Consider the following 21,191-nt stretch of genomic DNA (forward strand, 5'->3'; position numbering starts at 1 on the left):
AAGAGAAAGAAAGGCAAAGGAAGGAGAAGGAGGATGAGGAAGAGAAGGAAAGGCAAATGAAGGAGAAGGAGGATGAGGAAGATAAGGAAAGAGAAAGAAAGAAGCAATAGGAGGAAGAAAAGAAAAGAGAAAAGAAAAACTAGGATGAAAAAGAGAAGGAAAGGGAAAGGAGAAAGCAGGATGAGGAAGAAAAGAAAAGGAAAAGGAAAAATAGGAGGAGAGAGAGAAGGAAATGGAAAGGAATAAAGAAATTGAAAAGCAGAGAAGGGAGGCGAAAGAGCAAAGGAAGGAAGAAGAAAAGTAGAGGATGGAGGGAGGGGATGAAGAGGAGAAAAGTGTGACCAAGGTACGTAAATCGATCTTGTCTGTCACGATTTACTGTGATAGCGATTACGATATAAAACTCAAAAAAAAAATTCAAATGACTTTGGATTCAGGTCAGATTCAGACTCAACCCGGACTCAACTGAGGCAACTGCCTCCCTCGCTGTCTCTTAAGGACAACGAGGCAAAGGGGGGGGGGGGGGGGGGGGGTGGGGGAGGTTCTCAAAACCTCCCTTTCCCCTCTTTGCTCTCTCGTCTCTTCTCTATTACCCTCACACTCCCTCGACTCTCTCCCCCCGATTCTCTCTCGTCTCCTCCCTGCATCTCTCTCGGCTCTCCTACTGTCGGGAGCGATGCAAGCGACCATTGATGAACCACTGTGAGCCCGCCGCCATCTGCGACCTTCCATCCGATAACTGACAGCCTGAAGCTCCTCCGGCAACTACCAGGTATGCCTTTTCTTTTCCCTTTCGTCGCCTCCTCTTCCTCTTTTCTTTTCTTCTCCCTGTCGTCGATAGACGGGGGCAAAAGCCCCTTCCCGTCAGTTGTTTACGATGAGGAAGGGCCATGCGATAGGGGCTTTATCCCTACCAATTGCCGACAAGTCGGCAGGGGTAAAACCCCTGCCACCTGTGAGGACGGTTTCGGCAGGGAGTTTTGGGGTCCCTGCCTGCCCTTTTGTCTCTACCAGGGAGGGTCGAGACCCCTCCCTGCCTCCTGTTCCTCTAAGAAACCAACAGGGGCCTTTGGTCTCTGTCTTGTTTCTCTGTTAAGCAAATTGATAGGGCCTTTGGCCCCTGCCTCCTCTCCCAAAAGCCGCAGGGGGGTGTTGGCCCCTTTGCCTCTCTCGCTCTGCTCATTTTCCTGGCAGGGGTCATTTGCCTCTTTTTACTGTTCTAGCAGGGGCCATCAGCGCCTGCCCTTTGTACTTTTCTAGCAGGGGCCATCAGCCCTTGCCCTTTGTACTTTTCCAGCAGGGGCGGATGGCCCTCTGCCCTTTTTTTAAATTTCCAGCAGGGGCCGAAGGCCCCTGCCTTTTTAAATAACGAGCGGGGGGCGATGGCCCTTGCACCTGTTCTTTTGGCTGCAAGAATCGTTCGGCCAAGCCCCAGCCCTATGTATAAGAGAAGTTGAGTCTTCTCCTTGTTTTTGCTTTTGTCTTGGTTGCATGTTAATATCGCATATTTGCAGTTACGACGGATTCTGCTCGCGCTCCGCGACCTGAGCCGTCAATTGTTTACACCCGTAGACGCTAGCAAGCTTGCAACTCTTCGAGGTAGGAAAAGATTGCATGGAGGACTTGGATAATTGAATTAAGTTCAATTAAACTAAAAACGATCATTAAATAAATAAATATATAAATATATAAATATATATTTATACGAGTATGCACTTAACTCAAGGATGCGGTTTCACGATCCTTGTCCTTTACTTTCTGTCATGTCTTTACTTGCCATCGTGTATTGTGTCGAGGCCTTTCGTTGCACTCCTGCTTACCGTCTTTATTTGTCGTCGCGCATTGCGTCGAAACCTTGCATTGCACTCCTGCTTACAGTCTTTACTTTGTCGTCGCGCTTTGCGCTTAGGCTATTGCTTTTGCATGTGTTGTTACTGCCTTGTTATTGCAGATGACACCCAGGTTTTCGCTCATTGCATACACTTTAGAGACATCCTCATGGAGGATGCAAGAGGCATTTACTGCTCTCCCTCTTACGACAAGAGTTGAGTCAAGAGCTTAGCATCTTATCATCGTCGAAGGAGAGGGATTCCTAGCAGGGATTTGAGTTTTTCGAGTACGCAGTCCTACAGACGATTTGGGGTTTTGTTGAGAAACTTGTATCCCATTTATTGAGGTTGGTATCAAGTCATGCGAGGCATGTAGATACCCCGATAGCAGATGAGATTCTAAAAAGTCGCATGCCAAATATTGGCACAAGCTGTTGACTGTTTTAAAGATAAAGAATGTCAAAAGTAAAGTTTGATAAACATTACATCTTTGTGAAACACTCCTGTTGAGGCTCCTATTGAGAAATTATACTCTTTTCATCCTAGAGTACTTGTAGTCATGCGCTACACTCTAGTACTACAATGATCGGATGAGACAGTCGTGTGACCTCGAATAGTGCTAAATGCACAATGTTGTAATCACTTAAATGGTGACTGATTCACCTTCACAGGCAAGATGCTCGAGTGATTTAAAGACCACAACATAGGATGGGTCGTTAGTTAAGCAACTCCTAACACACTCATCCGCTTCTTGTTGTCTGTCAAGGGAGAGAATAGAGCGGTATAAAACTCCAATGGACAGGTTGTTAACAACCACCCCACGGGCAATGATTCGGCCTCCTTAGTCATTGAAATTAAGGAAAAGGGGCTACAATAGTTAGCTCAACACTTCTGCAGAAGTTGGATGCATCTGTGGCACTACTTTTCAGCCTCTGAGGAATCCTCTCTCGGCTAAAGTCGTCCCCTTTAGAGCGGACTCAACTAGCTATGCGGGTTATTGAAAATACATAGAATAACAGACGCCCAAACTAGTCTCAGTTGTTTCTACGTTTTGCCTGCGCGTATCCGCAGGCCAGTAATATCGAAACATAAAGTTTGTTCACACTGGTTGTTGGGTCGTGAGACTCGCTTGCACTACTTACTTGCTTACACTACTTACTTGCTTGCACTACTTACTCGCTTATACTACTTACGCGCTTGCACTACTTACTCGCTTGCATTACTTACCTGTTTAACTGCATATCTACTTTAAACTGCTTAGCATACTAAATTAAATGTACATAATTCAGTTTCTTGTAGTCTCTCTTGTGCACCTACTAGTTTTTCGCAAAACTAACCCATTCCATGGGTATAAGTGATGATTAGGTACACCACGGGCGATGGCACGATGACAAGATGGCTTCAAGATTTTCTTCTTCCTACTCTTAGCTCGCGTCCTGGACGTTTTTGGTTTTGTAATAGATTTTCCTTGGGATATCCGAATTTTGTACTATTTGGAAACTTCTTTTAATGGAAGTGGCTTTTCCAAGTGTCTTGCAAGTAGCATAGTTTGTGTGTTTTGGTTTTTTTAGCTAACGCGCCCAAAGTTGTTAGTTTGCCTTTCTAAATTTAACAAAAGAATAGTCTTTCGCTGATTTCATAAACAAACTCTAAAGGAAAGAGATATTTTTAGTCTCTTGCCTGTTTTCTGAAAAGATTCACAAGTTTGAAATTTGAGGCGTTACAATTACTGTGTATAGCGATTAATGTGATAGCCATTACTATGTATAGCGATTACTGTGAACGATTTACTGTGATAAGTATTATTACGTATAACGATTACTGTGATAGCTATTACTATGAACGATTTACTGTTATAGGTACGATTATATATAATGATTACTGTGATAGCGATTACTATGATAGCGATTACTATGTATAACGATTACTATTATAACGAGTGTGCAATAATTATTATTTATAACAATTACTGTATATAACGACGTGTAGAAATACAAATGAAACTAATTTTGATTTGATACGAATAATATACTATTTTGTGTTACACGAAGGTTAGAAGAGAAGTAGAGCACCAGATGAAAAGTTCAGAGGGCAGTGTCAGTGGCATGTAGTTCTATTGTGGTATAAACAACTGGGCGAATATCAAAAGGATCAATTATGAAATATGCACTTCGGTGGCCTTCTCGACCAGCATTATTTTGAAACGTGCTGGAACACCATAACTCACCTGGTAAATAAGTGAAATCATAAGACGAACACATTCCAGTTTGATTCTTTTGAGATCACCATGACCCTAGAAGATGTGATGGAGATTACGGACCTTAAGTGCCATGAAAGTGTTGTCCTATTACGCGATTCAAACTATAACGCAAGGGACAAGTGCACGGCCCTTCTAGGAATGTCGATGGAGGGCTGGAGTCAATGTATTTCTGGTGGAAGCAATTCCACATCGATGAAAGTTTATTCTTTCCGTAATAAATGGGAACACCGGTCCGCTACATGTGCATTTGAAATTGCTGATCAAGAGTTGCACAACTTTCTTCTTTATTTTTTTGGACTTACTTTATTTTCTGATTTATCTGGTTCGAGGATAAGTTGACAACTATGCATGGGGTGTTGCTATGCTCGCACACTTGAATAGTCAACTTTACCGTGCAAGTAAGGGTAAAAAATTGTTGCAGGGTTTTGGCCATTTGTCCAGGTAATTGTTTATTACATATTTTATAGTTGTAGACTAAGATCGTTGAAGGTTATAGTTTTACTAATATATTGATTTTGTAGGCCTGGTTGTGAGAGCATATTGTTGCCTTGCGTCTTCAGTGTGACCCTGCGGTTTGTGGTTTCTTAAAGATCGGCTGATGGGCTAGAATAGATGTCAAGAAAGATAATGCTAAGTTCATTTTAGATGATCTACAATTAAATGAGGTAAATGGTTTAAAATCATTTACAATCATTTCAGTATTTATCATTCATTAGTATAAATCGTTGAAATGTTTAGCATTCTTAAGTAATCATCGTTGCATGATTTTGTCTTCATTAGTACAAATCATTCTAATGTTCAACATTCTTAAGTAATGATCATTACAAAATTTTGTATTTCTTAGTACAAATCATTATCGCTTTAGCATTTAACTTTTATTAGTGTAAATTGTTGTAATTATTAGCATTCTTAAGTAATGATCATTGCAGGATTTTGTATTCCTTAGTACAAATCGTTATCGCATATAAATTATTGTAATCATTAGCATTTGTAAGTAATGATCGTTATATGATTTTTTCATCGTTAGTACAAACTGTTATTGTTTTAGCATTTAACATTTGTTATTGTAAATCATTGTAATATGTAGCATTCATTAGTGTAAATTATTTTAATACAAAGCGCTCATTAGTAACAGTCATTGTAATATATTTAGTACTCGTTATTGTAAATCGTTGTAATATGTAACATTCATTAGTATAAATCATTTTAATATTTAACATTCATTAGCATGAATAATTATGTCTATACCTAAACCATAATCTCCAATATACAAGTTGTGTGAAAACCGTATGGAGATGGGAAGGACGAGGACCAAGAGGTTGTTGATCAGGTTGTGAGACTATCTGGCTGTTTAACAATTATAAAGTCGAGTTGCATCATGGTAGTCGAGTTCTCCTACAAGCTGGCTTGGAACAGTCTACCCCAAAGTAGCCTATGGAAGTGAGAAAAAAGATGAATAGTGGTGGGGCCAAGAACATGAATTGGCACAAACGCTTTAGAGAATAATTGGATAGCTGGAACAAATGAGGTGTTCCTGTCATAGCATATGATTATAAAGAATGACAATATGACCTCAACTATTTCAAAAAATATTGAGAACCCATGCGTCGAAATCTGGAGATTGAGAATAAGCAACGTGGAAATGTTGGGAACCGATGTGTCCCTCAAGTCTCCCATCATGTCATCTCCCAACATAGAAAACACGTCCATTGTGTCCCTCCGGCTACAACAATGATTCCCTCAGTTACAGTACACGATGAGGAGCAAACACAACTCACAAAAAGAAGGCAGTCTCCACCACAAGGTTGGAGATGTTGGAGAAGGAGAATAAGGAGTTACGGAAGTAGGTGTGGAATTTGGGGAGACAAATGTGGTCACAATATGATATACTGGTAGAGATGATGACCAATATTTATAATACGATCGAGGAAATCAAGAGGCCACCGAAGAAAGAGAGTCCACCAAGAAAAAGAAAGAGACGATTTGTATGTTATAGTCCATCTGAGTCGTCAAGTGCCATTGAATAAACATTATATAAATTTTTTATCCCGATATTTATTTATTGTAATTCTATAATTCTTTGTTGTAATTCTATAATTCTTTTTTGTAATGTGTCAGAAATAAATGTATAATTCCTTTTTTAATAAGCGTAACACACAAGTGTCACTGAACAAATCGTTGTAATGTTCAGCCTTCATAAAAAAAATCAAAGAAGCATTTAGTGTTGTGTAGTGCACAAATTATGAATTATTTTTATGAGCTATCTTTATATCATGATTTACACAAACATTGATAAAAGTCTGAAATGATTTGTACGTATAAAGACTACGTACTATCGAGATTTGCTTGATTCTGATTGTCTTGCAACCAGTTCTATAAGAGATTGTGATTTATTTTTTATAGAAGGTGTTCTATCACGATCTGCACAACCATCCCACCAAAAACCATCAAATAATCTAACCAAATCCATTTGAATATCCTATTGCGATTTGCCTTTATGAGCTTTATCTAAGCGAACAATATGTTCTATCGCGATTTACACAATGACTGATTCATAAATGCCAGAAAAGAAAAATAAACAAATTGACACGATGTTTAGATAACTTCAACAATACAGACATCATTGTGTAAATCGCTCTGGGACAATATCTGGTATAACAATTCAAATACATTATATGCACAACGATTTGTCTCATCGCGATTTACACAATGACTGCTAAAAGGCGAAAAGTAGAAAGAAAAAATAAATCGACATGATGTTTATTGGTGAAGTATAATTCTTGGTAACTTGATAAATACAAATCGACTTAGAACCACAATTCTTTAAGTTTTATAATATAATAATATTTTTTCTATCACGATTTGCTTTTACAAACTATGTCTATGTGAACGATATGTCCTATCGCGATTTACACAATGATTGATTCATAAAAGGTAGAAAAGAAAAATAATAAACAAATCGACACGATGTTTAGACTTAGTAAACTATAAACTGTGACTGAGTTGCAAATCAATTTCACTGTAACGATATGTGCTATCATGATTTGCTTGATACCGATTGTCTTATCTCGAATTACTTTTACGAGCTTTATCTATGCGAACAATATGTCCTATCATGATTTACACAATGACTGATTCATAAAAGGTGGAAAAGAAAAACAATAAACAAATTGACACGATGTTTAGACTTAGTAAAGTACAAATTAAGGTAACTTCAATGATACATCATGATCAATGGTTTGGCCTAGATACAATACATGACCATCATCATCAAAGAAAATAGACATCATCATCAGTGTCACCCCCACGTCCAAATAGTGATGTGCTTCGAATGCAATTCAGGTGGGCATGAAATCCAGCTTGGTAGTGCAAAAAACTTTGAGGTGGAGCTGACGAAGTTGCATATGGTATGGATTCCAACAAACAAAGAAGATGGAGCCCGCACGACTATAGCATATTTGTCATGAAGTATATCGAAGATTAAACAAATATTTTTTCAACTGCGAAGGATGGTTTGCGAACGATGAAAGGTTCGACAGTAGGAATATATCAAATAGATGGTCATCAGCATCACCCCCTGTCTATCATACAGAATATCTATGCTTGCTCCGGTATGGTGACAATAATTGAGCATGATTATGGTCGTTATATTCTGCGTAAGCTTCAATATACTTCACGATAAATACGCCACAGTCGTATATGTAATGAATATATTGATGTATACACAGAAGATAACCACCATAATCATCATCAAAGATTATACAATTTTTTTCTCATGGCATAAAACAACTATGGTATCAACATCAAACCACATCTATCAAGCACAGGTAGAAGAAACACAGAAGAACAAAGAAGAAAGAAAAAGACAAGGACAAAGAAGAAGAAGAAGAAGAAGAAGAAGAAGACGAAGGTGGAGGAGAAAGAAGATGAAGAAGAAGTTGCGTTGTCGCAGAAAAGAGGAAGATAGGTTAAATAGATTAGGGTTTTTGACTTTAACAACGGGCCAGGTAGGATAGGGTTTTGCATAGAATAGGGTTTTACACAGATCTATATTAGGTTTTACAAACATAACGATATCGTTCACAAAGACAAACAAAGTCATATCGTTGTTGTGGTAACTTCATAAATATAAATCGATGTCCTGATAATTATTTATTGGAATTCTATAATTCTTTGTTATAATTCTATAATTCTTTTCTGTAACGTGACATTCTATAAGTGTATAAATCTATTTTAATAAGTATAGCACACAAATGCCACTAAACAAATCGTTGTAATGATCGACCTTCGTAAATAAAAATTAAACAAGCGTTTAGCGTTGTGTAGTGTGAAAATTATGATTTGCTTTTACGAGTTGTGTTCCTATTGTGATTTACACATTGATTGATAAAAAGCTGAAATGATTTGCATAAATATTGATAAAAGGTTGAAACAATTTGTACGTATAAAGGTTACGTGCTATCGCAATTTGCTTGATACAGTTTGGCTTGCAACCAGTTCTATAATAGATCTTTATTTGTTTTTTATAAAAGGTGTTCTATCACGATTTGTACACCCATTTTTTATAGAATTTAGGGTTTAGGGGTTTAGGGGTTTAGGATTTAGGATTTATGATTTAGGGTTTAGGGTTTAGAGTTTTATGTTGTAGGGTTTAGGGTTTTAGGGTTTAGGATTTAGGTTTTACGGTTTTATGTTGTAGGGATTAGGGTTTAAGGTTTAGGGTTTAGGTTTTGGGGTTTAGGGTTTAGAGTTTAGGGTTTTAGGGTTTTATGTTGTAGGGATTAGGGTTTAGGGTTTAGGGTTTTAGGGTTTAGGTTTGGGGTTTGGGGTTTAGGTTTAAGGTTTAAGGTTTAAGGTTTTTGGGTTTTACGGGTTGAGGGATTTAGAATTTTGGGTTTAGGGTTTAGGTTTAAGGTTTTTGGTTTTTAAGGGTTTAGGGATTTAGAATTTAGGGTTTAGGGTTTTAGGGTTTACGATGTAAATTGGGTTTGGATTTCATGATAGCTAAATGGGTCTCACAACCAACACAATCCAATCACCCCCTACTTAAACCCATTACACAATCGGGATTTACGTTGACAAGCTTTGTCTATGTGAACGATATATCCTATCGTGATTTATACAATGACTGATTCATAAAAGGCATAAAAGAAAAACAATAAACAAATCAAGACGATATTTAGACTAGATAAAGTAAAATTTGAGGTAACTTCATAAATATAAATTGATTTACAACTTGATACCAATTTAAGTAACAACTGCAAATCAATTTCACTGTAATGATTTGTCCTATCGCGATTTGCGTTGACGAGTTTTGTCTATGTTAATGATTTGTCCTATCGTGATTTACACAATGACTGCTAAAAGACGAAAAAGAGAAAGAAAAAATAAATTGACACGATGTTTATTGGTAAAGTATAAATCTAGTTAACTTGATAAATATAAATCGACTTATAACCAAAAGACTTTAAGTTTCATAATATAACAATTATTTGAAATTCCACTAGAGGGGGGGGTGAATAGTGAAATATGATAATGATTGATAAAATAAAATAATTAAGCAATAAGGCACAACACATAAAACACAGAAGTTATACTGGTTCGGTCAATATCCAGACCTACATCCAGTCCCCAAGCAAACCACTTGAGATTCCACTATAACATCCGAGTTACCGGATAAATAGTACAACACCCTCTTCCCAAGAGGTCTTCTTCTCTCAACAGAGAAGGGGCACACCCTCTTACCAAGAGGTCTTCTTCTCTCAACAGAGAAGGGCAACACCCTCTTTCACAGAGGTCTACTTCTTTAAACAAAGAAGGAATACAGTGAATAACAGAGTTACAATACTTCCTATAGAACCTTCAGAATGATATGAATGCACGAATGAAGGATTCTAAGAATGTTCTGTTTGTCACTCAGAGGATACTCTTTGTCAAAGAGCTGAACTTGACTTTTTCTCTTTTCGTTCTTTTTCTTTTTCTCTTTCTTTTTCAAGGCTCTCTTTTCAAATCACGAATAGAAATTTTTCTCTTTGTAAGCTCACACATCTATTTCATTCCATTGTTTGAATAGTTTATTTGTGTGTGTTTATATAGCTTATAAAAAGTAGTCGTTACATTTTGGAATTGTAACTTTTTGAAATGTGAAATGTTAGGTCATTTCAAAAACATCTTTTAGAGAAGTTCGAGAATGCCTTTTTCCATAAAGGTGAAATAGAGGGTACACTAGTCGTTGTAATATTTTAGGTAATACATATTTTATGTAAAAAGTCTATTTCTTACAATAGTACATTGAACGTTGGGTTGTAGTTTTGTCTTTATTCTAATTAATGATTTGAGGTACATTAGTACTTATTTACTTTAAATGAGTGTAAGTACTATGAGTGCTTTGAGATATTTATTTGTACATAGTCATGTCAAGTGTTTTCTTTATGTTGTGTATTTCAAAGTCTCCAGAGAGAATGAGGACCAAAAAGAAGGTCGACATTCTTTGAGAAGGATATTTAACAAGGATTTGTTACAGAAGGCATTTAATGCTTTGTAGAGAGAATGATGACTTCAAGTAAGTCGACATTCTATGGTTATGAAAAAAGGTAACTAGAGTCCTTTTAAAAACATATTTTATTTGTTTTTCTTATGTGTAGCCGATTTATGTTTTTGTCTTCTTCTTGTATTAAGAAATATTTCATTAAAGAAGATAACTAAAGTCTTTTCAAAAACATATTTTATTTGTTTTTCTTATGTAGTCGATTTTATGTTTTTGTCTTCTTCTTATAAAAAATATTTCTTTAAAGAGGGAAACTAGAGTCTTTTCAAAAACATATTTTATTTGTTTTTTCCATGTAGTCGATGTTATGTTTTTGTCTTTTTCTTACATTCCTTTTTTCATGTTGTCTTATATATAGTGTAAGGTACAATGACAAAATGTCTTTTTCATAAAAGGTTGTAAGAAGGTACAATTATTATATGACAAAATATCTTTTTCATAAAAGGTTGTAAGAAGGTACACTTATTGGTTTTCAAAAAGGAACCTTTTGAAACTATCGTATACTTTTATGATATAGTGTTTATGAATGAGTATGTAATATGCAATATGCAAGTTTCTGAAGGTTCTGTTACATATGACTCTAAAGAAGAAAAAAATCTTCATCTTGAGGTAGCCGATCTCTTCATTTGAACTTTAGGAAAGCATGACTCATCAAGCTTTTTCTTCAAGGAGTATGATTGCACCATAGTTGTACTTGAACAGGAAGTCTCCATCCTTATTGGGTGAGATATCCTTGCATCAAATACTCGTTAGATTTATGGCAAAACATATTCAGTCATAATATAACATTATTTCAAGAGAACATATTATCATATCATATAAAATCAAATGAGACAGTGTATCATATTATGTGACATCAAAACCGAGTTTCTCAACATTCTCCCCCTTTTTGATGATGACAAAATATGCTCTCCCTGTCAAAAAGACATTATGCATAGAAATAATAATATGATAAAAAAGTGAAATAATGTTTAAAGAGAGAATATTTCTTCAATAATGGAGACAGGTTTTCTCACCCTTTGTCATGGACAAAAAGGAGGGATCAGAGTAAGAAAGTTATTACAGACCAAATATATATAAAAAATGAGTCTATCTCGAAGGTGGAGAAGGTGAAGGTGGTCGGTTGGCGCGATTCCGCTTGCGAGTCTGCTGCAACAGGGCTTGATTACGAAGGATTTGATCCTGAGTTTGCTCGATCGAATGTTGAACCAAAAAAAAGAGTGATTGATCTTGAAAATAATGACCTAATAAAACAAGCAACTTTTTACTCTATGTGGAGGGATTCTAAATTCGTGAATGGAGAGTTAAGGACAAAAAAAAAGATGATATGGATATGTAGAGAAGAGAGAAAGGTGATAAAGGACAACATTTACTTGATTAAGATATGACATAAAGTAGAGGTAGAATAAATAAAGGTTTGCTTGGAGACAAGACTTTAATGATTCTCGATTTTAGTGAGATATACAATAAGAGAGAGGCAAGGTCACGGATGGAAAGAAAAGTCATGATTGCTTATTTAATATAGAAATAGTTTTTATGGAAATAGGTCATAGGGTGATCATGTGATGTGTACTTTGAAAGATATGACATTTTAAATAAAAGAGTGCCTTAAAAAAATGTTTCATGATTAATGTGTTTTCATATTTGTAATTTTTATGAGTATACGTAGATATGAGAAGTACACATTTGGACTTTGACTAGTGGTAAAAGAGATGATGAGACAAAAAGGAGAAAGAGTCAAAAGTATGTAAGAATTGATAAATGATAGATTAAAAATAAGAATAGACATGGAGGAGTCGGATTCAAAAATATATAATAAAAAATGTATTCGAGAGATGAAATGAGGAGACAAGGAAATATTTATGAGTGAAGAGTAATAATTGTGAGTTGTCATAGAGAGAAATGAGATGACATATATGGATTTTTGTGTAGGATAAAGAAGTAATAAAAAAAACATGATTGATATGAATTATTGTTTATATTCTTAAAGAAGCTCGATTTGAGGAAGTTCATAGTTATTAGAGAATAAGGTTAAGTTTTAAACAAGAATTGACGAGAATGGAGGCTCAATTTGTATATGAGAGAGATGATAATAGATAGTTTGTTGGGATATGATATAACAAATGATATAGTAAAAACAATTTACGTGAGAATATGGCAACTAGATCTTTTAGAAAAAGGTAAAAGGACCAAAAAGAGTCATTCGATTCTAACTAATGAAAAGTATGAGTTCTCATAAACTAAGTAGAGAGGTGAATCGTAAAAAAAAATAATAAAGGAGTTGAGTGATGTGAACATTGTTATGATACCTTTTAATATAATTTTAATTTTTTTTTTTTTTTTTTATGGATATGAGAGAAAGGAGATAGGACAAGGAGTTATAACGGATGTGTACTTGAAAGATGACAAGTTGAAAGACATAAAGAATGTGTCTTATAAGAATATGAAGAGCACGTGAATATGGAAACTTAGTTTGACTAACAAAAATCGATAAGAAGGAAAGCTATTTAAGATTTAAACAAAACTTATAAGAGGTAATAAGTGTGATTAATTTATAAGTCACTTAGTTTGCATATTCCTAGTTCTCTTCTAATTCGTGTGAAGTCTTCATGTTTTAATGGTTTAGTGAATATGTCTGCTAACTGTTGATTAGTGGGTATGAATTCTAGTTTAATTATGTTGTTTAAGACTTGTTCTCTTAAGAAGTGGTGTCTTATTTGAATGTGCTTAGTTCGTGAGTGTAAAATAGGATTCTTAGATAGGTTTATAGCACTTGTATTATCACATAAAATAGTTATGTTTTCAAAATTTAAACCAAAATCTTTTAAAGTTTGTTTCATCCAGATGACTTGTGTACAGGCTAGGCTAGCAACAATGTATTCAGCTTCAGTAGTTGATAATGATACACAGTTTTGTTTCTTACTGAACCATGATACTAGTGAGTGCCCTAGCATGTGACATGTTCCACTTGTGTTTTTTCTGTCAGATTTACTTCCAGCAAAGTCAGCATCGCTGTATGAGATTAGATCAAATGTAGAGGATTTTGAATAGAATAATCCAAAATCAACTGTCTTTTAAATATCTCATTATTCTTTTTACAACTTTAAGATGTGATTCTTTTGGATTTGACTGAAATCTAGCACACAAGCAAACACTGAACATTATATCTGGACGGCTAGCAGTTAAATAAAGAAGTGATCCTATCATACCTCGGTATACCTTTGTATCAACAGACTTACCATCTTTATCTTTGTCCGACACAGTAGTAGTGCTCATAGGAGTAGATTTTGAAGCAGTTGAGTTCATGTTGAACCTCTTCAGAAGTTCACGAGCATACTTAGATTGGTTGATGAAAACTCCATCCTTGGTTTGCTTAATATGCAGTCCAAGAAAATAGGTGAGTTCTCCCATCATACTCATTTCGAATTCCTTCTGCATGGACTTAGTAAAATCTTCACAGAGAGTGCTGTTAGAAGATCCAAAGATGATGTCGTCGACATAAATTTGAACAATTAGGGTATGATTATTCACTACTTTGACAAATAGTGTAGAATCTGCTTTGCCAACAGAAAAACCAGTTTTTAATAAAAAGGTTTTAAGTCTTTCGTACCAAGCACGAGGTGCTTGTTTTAAACCATACAAAGCACGTTTGAGTTTAAAAACATGATCTGGGTATTGTTCATTTTCAAATCCTGGAGGTTGTTTTACATAGACTTCTTCATTTATAAAACCATTTAAGAAAGCACTTTTAACATCCATTTAAAATAATTTGAAATCCATATAGCTTGCATATGCTAAGAGCATTCTAATAGATTCAAGTCTAGCAACAGGAGCAAATGTTTCATCAAAGTCAATACCTTCCTCCTGGTTGTATCCTTGAGCTACTAGTCTGGCCTTGTTTCTTATAACATTACCTGTTTCGTCTAGATTGTTTCTGAAGATCCATCTTGTCCCAATGATTGGATGATCCTTTGGTCTAGGTACAAGATCCCAAACGTCATTTCTTTGGAATTGATTCAGTTCTTCAGTCATGGCTAGCATCCAGAACTCATCAATGATGGCTTCATCAATCTTCTTTGGTTCAAGTTGAGAAATGAATGCCATGTTTGCAATCCGTTCTAGCTGAGCTCTAGTTTGAACCCCCTTTGTTAGTTCTCCCAAAATTTGCTTTTGAGGATGATCTTTGATATCGACAAAGGTTCTTTGGTGATCATCTTCATTAGACTTAGCTGTGTTATCTAAAAATAAATTTGTACTTTCAACATCATCATCATTAGTTTGTATATGAACAGATTGATCAATAGATTCACAAAAACTAACATGCATAGATTCTTCAATAGTATTATGACTCTTATTGAAAACTCTGTATGCTTTACTATGACTTGAATATCCTAAGAATATGCCTTCAACAGATTTAGCATCAAACTTATCCAGGCTATCTTTTGTGTTTAGGATAAAACATTTACATCCAAAGACTTTGAAATAGTCTATTCTTGGAGTTCTGTCATAGAATAGTTCATAGGGAGTTTTATTTAATAAGGGTCTAATGAGAACTCTATTTGTTATGTAGCATGCAGTATTAACAGCTTCTGCCCAAAAAGATTTTGCAAGATTATTGTGTTGGAGCATAGTCCTGGCAGATTCTTGAAGGGTTCTATTCTTTCTTTCTACTACACCATTTTGAGGTGCAGCTCTAGGAAAGACAAAGTTATGAGAAATACCATGCAAGTTACAAAAATTTTCGAAGAGTTCATTTTCAAATTCTCCTCCATGGTCACTACGGATTTTAACAATAGAACAAGATTTTTCGTTTTGTAATTTTTTACATAAGATTTCAAACTGACAAAACGTGTCACTTTTGTTTTTCAAAAATATTACCCAAGTAAATCTTGAGTAATCATCTACAATGACAAAAGCATATCTATTATGATTAAGGCTAGCTACCTTAGAAGGACCAAAAAGGTCTAGGTGGAGAAGCTCTAAAGGTCTTTTACTTGAAATGACATTTTTTTATTTGAAAGAAGATTTTGACAATTTTCCTAATTGACATGCATCACAAAAATAATCCTTTTTAAAAGATATGTTGGGTAACCCACGTACTAACTTATCTTTAGCTAGTTTAGACATGTATTTAGAATTGACATGACCCATTCTCATGTGCCATAGATGTTGAGTGTCATTATTAGCTATGAGGCAATGTTCTGTGATGTTTTCTAGGTATAGTTCATATATATTATTCTTTCTTATACCTTTTAAGATGATGTTTTCATTGGTGTCAGCTATGAGGCATGCATCATGATTAAAGCTAACATTATAACCTGTGTCACACATTTGACTGATACTTAGTAGGTTATGTTTTAAGCCTTTAACAAGGAGAACGTCTTTGATAAGAGGTTTGTCTATGTTACCAATATTTCCAATACCAATTATCAAACCTTTGTTGTTGTCTCCAAAGGTGACGGTTCCTCCTTCTTTATGATGAAGAACAGCAAAAAGGTCTGGATGTCCTGTCATGTGCTTTGAACATCCACTATCTAGTATCCATCTGTTCTTCTTCTTTGGAGCCTGCAAAACATTAAGTAAATCTCCTTTTTGGTACCCAATCGGGTCCTTTTTTGTTAGACTTTGGAACCCATATCCATTTGGATTTGGGTTTGTCTATCTCTTTAGAGGAGTTAAAAAGATTATCATTATAATACTCCTTATTTGGTTCAGATGAACTTTTCACAAACGTGGTTTTTTGATTTATACAAGAAGGTTTTTTGAAATGAGAATAGCCAATACCATTCTTGTAAAAAGAGACCTTCTGAGAGGATAAGAGTTTATCCAAGTTCTCTTTACCTTTAGTAAACTTGAAAACCGTTTTCATGAGGTTCTCAGTTTTACTTTTTAGCTCTGAAATTTCTATTTGCATATTTTTAGTTTTGGAGCTAGTAGAAGAAATTTCAGACATAAGCAAAAGATTTTTCTTTTTCAACTCAAAATTTTCACTGCTGAGTTTTTCATTCTCTTGAGAAAGCTTTAAATTTTCAGATTTTAAAACTTTATTTTTGAAACTCAATTTTCCAGATTCTTCAAATAGTTCTTGAAAAGCATCTAGAAGTTCTTCAAAGGAAAAATCAGAGATTTCACTTACCGAATTTTCATTTGCCATGAAGCACATATTTGCAGTTTCGGCTTCATCATCACTTGACTCTTCACTAGTGGATGGTTCTGAATCATCCCATTGAGCATGAAGAGCCTTTTTCTTGAAGAACCTCTTCTTTGGTTCCTCAGTTTTGGACTTTCTTTTGAGAAGGGGACAGTCACGTTTTAAGTGGCCTGGCTTATTACACTGAAAGCACATGGGATCTTCTTTAAGATCTTTTCTTTCCTTGTGCCTGTTTGGAAGCCGGTTCCTTCTCATGAAGCGCTGGAATTTTCTGGTAAGTAGCGCAATTTCTGATTCTTTATCTGAGTCTTCATTCTCAGATAGGGCTGGGAAAGCTAGAGTTTTCTTTACTGGTTGCTCTTCTTCCCTTCTTTTTTTCATGTGGACTTCATAGGCCATAAAATTGCCTATTAAGTCGTCCATTGTAAGTTTAGATAAATCTTGAGCTTCTTCAATAGCAGTAGTCTTTTTCTCCCAATCAGTTGTGAGAGATCTCAAGATTTTCTTCACCTTTTCAGTTTGGGAATATGTTACACCCAGAGATTTCAGATCATTGGTGATGTTGGTGAATCTGGTAAACATCTCTGTGATGGGTTCATCTTTGTTCATTTTGAACAACTCATATTTTCTAACAAGAGATGATATTTTGGCTTCTTTTACTTTGTTGGTTCCTTCATGAATGACCTCCAAAGAATGCCAAATGTCATATGCAGATTCACATATAGATATTTTGTTGAATTCATTCTGATCAATGGCACAATATAAAGCATTCATAGCCTTTGCATTTAGGTTTGCCATTTTCTTTTCTTCATCAGACCATAAGTTATAGTCTGCGGATGAAGATGTGTATGGATGCTCAACACTTTTCCATACAGCAAAGTCTATGGATTTGAGAAAGATAGCCATTCTGCACTTCCAATATCCATAGTTGGAGCCATTGAAGAAAGGAGGACGAGATGCGTGTTGACCTTCAATATCACGAGCATAAGAGGTAGATGCCATTTGTGCTGGAAGACTTGTTACGTCGAAACCAGCAAACCTGCTCTGATACCAAATGAAATTCCACTAGAGGGGGGGTGAATAGTGAAATATGATAATGATTGATAAAATAAAATAATTAAGCAATAAGGCACAACACATAAAACACAGAAGTTATACTGGTTCGGTCAATATCCAGACCTACATCCAGTCCCCAAGCAAACCACTTGAGATTCCACTATAACATCCGAGTTACCGGATAAATAGTACAACACCCTCTTCCCAAGAGGTCTTCTTCTCTCAACAGAGAAGGGGCACACCCTCTTCCCAAGAGGTCTTCTTCTCTCAACAGAGAAGGGCAACACCCTCTTTCACAGAGGTCTACTTCTTCAAACAAAGAAGGAATACAGTGAATAACAGAGTTACAATACTTCCTATAGAACCTTCAGAATGATATGAATGCACGAATGAAGGATTCTAAGAATGTTCTGTTTGTCACTCAGAAGATACTCTTTGTCAAAGAGCTGGACTTGACTTTTTCTCTTTTCGTTCTTTTTCTTTTTCTCTTTCTTTTTCAAGGCTCTCTTTTCAAATCACGAATAGAAATTTTTCTCTTTGTAAGCTCACACGTCTATTTCATTCCATTGTTTGAATAGTTTATTTGTGTGTGTTTATATAGCTTATAAAAAGTAGTCGTTACATTTTGGAATTGTAACTTTTTGAAATGTGAAATGTTAGGTCATTTCAAAAACATCTTTTAGAGAAGTTCGAGAATGCCTTTTTCTATAAAGGTGAAATAGAGGGTACACTAGTCGTTGTAATATTTTAGGTAATACATATTTTATGTAAAAAGTCTATTTCTTACAATAGTACATTGAACGTTGGGTTGTAGTTTTGTCTTTATTCTAATTAATGATTTGAGGTACATTAGTACTTCTTTACTTTAAATGAGTGTAAGTACTATGAGTGCTTTGAGATATTTATTTGTACATAGTCATGTCAAGTGTTTTCTTTATGTTGTGTATTTCAAAGTCTCCAGAGAGAATGAGGACCAAAAAGAAGGTCGACATTCTTTGAGAAGGATATTTAACAAGGATTTGTTACAGAAGGCATTTAATGCTTTGTAGAGAGAATGATGACTTCAAGTAAGTCGACATTCTATGGTTATGAAAAAAGGTAACTAGAGTCCTTTTAAAAACCTATTTTATTTGTTTTTCTTATGTGTAGCCGATTTATGTTTTTGTCTTCTTCTTGTATTAAGAAACATTTCATTAAAGAAGATAACTAAAGTCTTTTCAAAAACATATTTTATTTGTTTTTCTTATGTAGTCGATTTTATGTTTTTTTCTTCTTCTTATAAAAAATATTTCTTTAAAGAGGGAAACTAGAGTCTTTTCAAAAACATATTTTATTTGTTTTCTCCATGTAGTCGATGTTATGTTTTTGTCTTTTTCCTACATTCCTTTTTTCATGTTGTCTTATATATAGTGTAAGGTACAATGACAAAATGTCTTTTTCATAAAAGGTTGTAAGAAGGTACAATTATTATATGACAAAATATCTTTTTCATAAAAGGTTGTAAGAACGTACACTTATTGGTTTTCAAAAAGGAGCTTTTTGAAACTATCGTATACTTTTATGATATAGTGTTTATGAATGAGTATGTAATATGCAATATGCAAGTTCCTGAAGGTTCTGTTACATATGACTCTAAAGAAGAAAAAAATCTTCATCTTGAGGTAGCCGATCTCTTCATTTGAACTTTAGGAAAGCATGGCTCATCAAGCTTTTTCTTCAAGGAGTATGATTGCACCATAGTTGTACTTGAACAGGAAGTCTCCATCCTTATTGGGTGAGATATCCTTGCATCAAATACTCGTTAGATTTATGGCAAAACATATTCAGTCATAATATAACATTATTTCAAGAGAACATATTATCATATCATATAAAATCAAATGAGACAGTGTAGCATATTATGTGACATCAAAACCGAGTTTCTCAACATTATTTGTCCTATCATGATTTTCTATTACGAGCTTTGTTAATGTGAATGATATATTAAGAAAAATAATAAACAAATCAACACAACGTTTAGACTTAGTAAACTATAAATCAAGATTTAGTTGCAAATCAATTTCACTGTATTGATACGTGCTATCGCGATTTGCTTGATATGTCCTATCACATTGACTAGTTTTATAAAAGATAGATGAAATGATGTTTTTTAATTTAATTAATGTGCAATGCAATTTATTTGCACGTGGTTTTTGAAAATGAGCGGCATGTGAAACGATGTTTCCTTTATATATGAATGACATATTGCACAAGTTTAGGAAGGTGTCGTTGTACTTTGCTTCATGATTAAGGAACAAATGAACTGATGTTTCATTTATAAACGACTTGTTCGTGAATCAAACATATAATTGCTTCATTACAAAGGGGGTATCGATGTCGAGGAAGGAGACAATGATAGCTACACGGCCAACGATGGTGAGGAAGGAGACAACGATATCTACATGGCTAGCGATGACGAGAAAGGAGACGACGACAGCTACATGACCTATGATGGCGAATCAGGCATATATTGTCTAAACTTTGTGATAAGTTTTTTCAAAATTTGTCTCTTTTATGATGTATATTCAATTTGTGTTGTGTACTATAGAAAGGAATTTCAATATCGTTTATTAAATATTCTGCTAATGTCAGTGAAACATGCACAAAAGCGGTGCTCAAAAACTCAGCAAAGAGCTCCAAGATAACATCAATCAGCTGCAAGATGAATTTGCAGAAGGAAACACTATCAATAATTTTGTATGTATGAAACCACTATCAGTTATATATTTACGTATGCCATGGGTATGTATGTTAACATGTGTTGCAATAGACTATATCCAATTTTGTTATGTATATTCAAAGCAACGCAACAACCAATACTAGACACGTCGTCATCCCTTATTTTATGGTATATCGATTCTCTTATATGTTTATTTTCTTTTTTTATTTACTCTTGTTGTTTCGTGTTTTAACCTTACTATTATCACTGTTTCGTTCAACAAAGTTTCATCCGCCGAATGTCATACTCCATTAGATTTCAAGATGGACTACCATGCTGGGGTAACGATGATTATTGTGGAGACTTTTGGTCAAGTGAAAAGGTAAGTGAAGAAACCTCTTGTCCAAGGTTTAGGCATAATAGTCTTAACATGATTTGTACTATCGATTTATAAGATATTGTATCATTTTATAGATATTGATTCCTACACTCTGGCAAACTTATGAGCATTGGGTCTTATATGTGATGAATTTACAGAAAAAACAACTATGGTGCTACAACTCATTGGACTTTCAAAATGGTGTACAACGTGACATTATGCATTTAGTAAGTTTTTATCTATAAGTGTATCATATCTTATACGATGGCTC

This window comes from Nuphar pumila, chromosome 6, assembly GCF_984573655.1.
Source record: "Nuphar pumila chromosome 6, dmNupPumi1.hap1.1, whole genome shotgun sequence".
Taxonomy (NCBI): domain Eukaryota; kingdom Viridiplantae; phylum Streptophyta; class Magnoliopsida; order Nymphaeales; family Nymphaeaceae; genus Nuphar; species Nuphar pumila.